This window comes from Haliotis cracherodii, unplaced genomic scaffold (genome assembly GCF_022045235.1).
Source record: "Haliotis cracherodii isolate W230 unplaced genomic scaffold, xgHalCrac1.p SCAF_7, whole genome shotgun sequence".
Taxonomy (NCBI): Eukaryota; Metazoa; Mollusca; class Gastropoda; order Lepetellida; family Haliotidae; genus Haliotis; species Haliotis cracherodii.
The window spans coordinates 53,247,501-53,250,623 of record NW_027266330.1 but is presented as its reverse complement, the minus strand read 5'-3'; positions in this window follow the sequence as shown (position 1 = coordinate 53,250,623).

Genomic DNA, 3,123 nt, shown 5'->3' with positions numbered 1-3,123 from the left:
CAACATAGAAACGAATGTGCACTAACATTGTTCATTCAAACCTTTCTGTTTTCTTTCATATGTAATATGTATATTTTACTATCACCATCTTCATTTGGAAGTATAATCTGAGACGATATGAGTGAAAGATCTTGGTTGAACGCCGCTTTGAACAGTTTTCTAGTCATATCATAGCGTGTCAGCTTGATGTGGGGGAAAGAACCGAAGTGACACAGATCTCAGACGTTTACCACCTTGGTGAAATCCACGAGCAAGGGTAATATACTGACAAACCCAGAACCATCATTGATGTCATAGGTTTCTGACGTGCCCAACGGATGCACCTCTGCACAGCGGATGGTGGCGCCTTTGACGACTGGGCCACCCTTGCCCCCGAGACGATATGAGAAATATGGAAGGTCCTTGTACGTAATCAATGCATCGTTATATGATGAGCAGTTCTGAGGTTGTATGTCATGTTTGTCCAGACTGTGTGAGGTCCTAGATCTTTCAGGTATGCGACAGTGTCAAAATTATATATTTTATAAAATAAACACCATTACTATTTTCTCGTGCGCTCCTATAAATTCTCCCAGTAAGTTTCCAATTATCATCCAAATTGGTAAACTATTTCTTGTTGAAGTTGGGTTTTTTTGCAATCGGTCACGCTTCTCTTTGATACAACCGTCCCCAACTTCTCATGGAAATTATAAAAGTGTTCTAATAAACAATACCTGAATCCTGTTCAACACTCTTCGGCTGAGTATCCACTTTAGCGTCCTCTTTAGCATCTTTGATGTAGTTTTAGTGATTGAATCAATATGACATGGCACTAACATGTATTACGAGCTATTGTCTTTTTTTCTTGTATTACGAATCACGGTAATTTTTGAATAACCATGTACTTATTTGGTTGTTCTACTGCTTCGTTTTTATCATCAACCTTGTTCACAGTGGTTGCCTATTGTCAGAGATCATCGGACCTTGAACACAGTCCCCTGCAGTGCAGGCCGCTCAGACGGTTTACTTCGTGGGATGAACAGTCTGGAGCCCATTCGTTAATTTTATTTAATTTCTGGATGCGTACTGCCAGACAGGCGCATATAGTATAGAACGATGTCGGTAATGTACAGCCAGCAGACACCCATAGGATTAACAGTTGCAGGTAGTGCCACGAGGCAAACAACTTTAGGATTAACAGATGGAGGTAGTGCTACGAGGCAGACAACTTTAGGATTAACAGATGCAGGTAGTGCTGCGAGACAGACACCCATAGGATTAACAGTTGCAGGTTGTGCTGCGAGGCAGACAACTTTAGGATTAATAGATCCAGTTTGTGCTGCGAGGCAGACAACTTTAGGATTAACAGATGGAGGAAGTGCTGCGAGGCAGACACATGTGGGATTAACAGGAGCGGGTAGTGCTGCGAGGCAGACAACTTGAAGATTTACAGATGCAGGTAGTGCTGCGAGGCAGACAACTTTAGGATTAACAGACGCAGGTAGTGCTGCGAGGCAGACACATGTGAAATTTAACAGGAGCGGGTAGTGCTGCCAGGCAGACATTTATAGGATTAACAGATTGAGGCATACTGCCGTCGTATATGGGCTTCCGGCTGTATCCACATCTTCTATCGATGACAAATACATGTTTAACGATTAGATTACATTTATCGGAATATGTATTTGGGCTTTCAGCTGGATCAACATCTACTTTTGATGGCAAATACATGTTTAATGATTAAATTACATTTATCGGAATATGAATTTGGGCTTTCGGCTGTATCATGCCTGCACAGGGGGATAACAGATGATGTTGGCTCTATTAATCACAAAATATCGCAACAATTTCCAGTTGTAAGAAGTTTGTTTTCTGAGTATATTCTTGAAACGAAAATCTCCAAATTGGAATAAAACAATTCTTTTGCATAATATTTCATGTTATTTACTTTGTTTTCATTCTGTACAATGTTCTGTCCATTTCCCTGTACTTGTAATTTGATGTTATCTATTTGTGGTCTTTATTTGTCTTCTTGTCTTCGTATTTCAGAATTAAAACCCTGGTTAATCGTTTGGTTTAATCCAAAGTTTTTGGAAGGTATCCATATTTTGAGTTAAAAACATTCAATTGATTGATCAATATTTTTACATTCGCTAAATCCCTATATGGCTGAAATAATGCCGATGCGACGTTTAATTTTAACTCACCCACTCACATTCGTTAAAAGGGTGAATCTAATCAGTTGATTGAATAATGTTGTTTTATTTTTAATATTCACCATCATACAGCATAGCAAAATGATAAATGTGTTTTCATTTATATGTGTGATCACCAATCAAATTATGAAAATGAATCATTCCAGAATTATCGACAGAAACATCTTCACTTATAATTATCCGATCTGGGAAAGGACACATTGTTTCAATGTTTCAATTCAATCTTTCATATACTAAGGTTTCATGTACATAGACTATAACTCCGACCCAAATATATTTTCTTATGGAATCATGGTTGTTCTGCCATCTCAAAACATCGTTAATAATCGTATCATGTAAATGAGTTTAACTGAACAACATGTAAGTCAGAACAATACTCACTTAGAAAAACAGTACTTATTGCACACAAATACCGTTGCAAGTTGCGTACCCTGGGCACGTCTGAAACCTGTGATTGTGGGGTCACAGTTTGATTGTGTTTCACGGTTGGACATCACCATACCCGTGCTCGTGTCACTAAAGTGGTAAACGTCTGAGACCTACATCACCTCTGCTTTTCCCCCCACAGCTGACACGCCGTGATGTAAATGGAATACTTTACAAAAGGGGCGTTACATCTTACTCACACGTGTACTCAGCTGAAATATAGACACACATTTCTCGGTCTGATCATTTTCACGGCCTGAGTTTATAAAATACAGAGACATAGAATGACTGCACATGCTTTCCATTCGGACATTGGTGTAACACCCATTGAGTGTTACTCGTTAAACGCTTTGTTGATTGAAAATATTTTACAGATTATCTTGTTATAGTTATCAAAATATGGGTATGTGGCAATGGAAACAAATCTGGATAAATAGTATATGAAATAAATTAGTTCCATATGAACAAGGTAAATAGTTGATACGTCATTCAGAAACCAGAG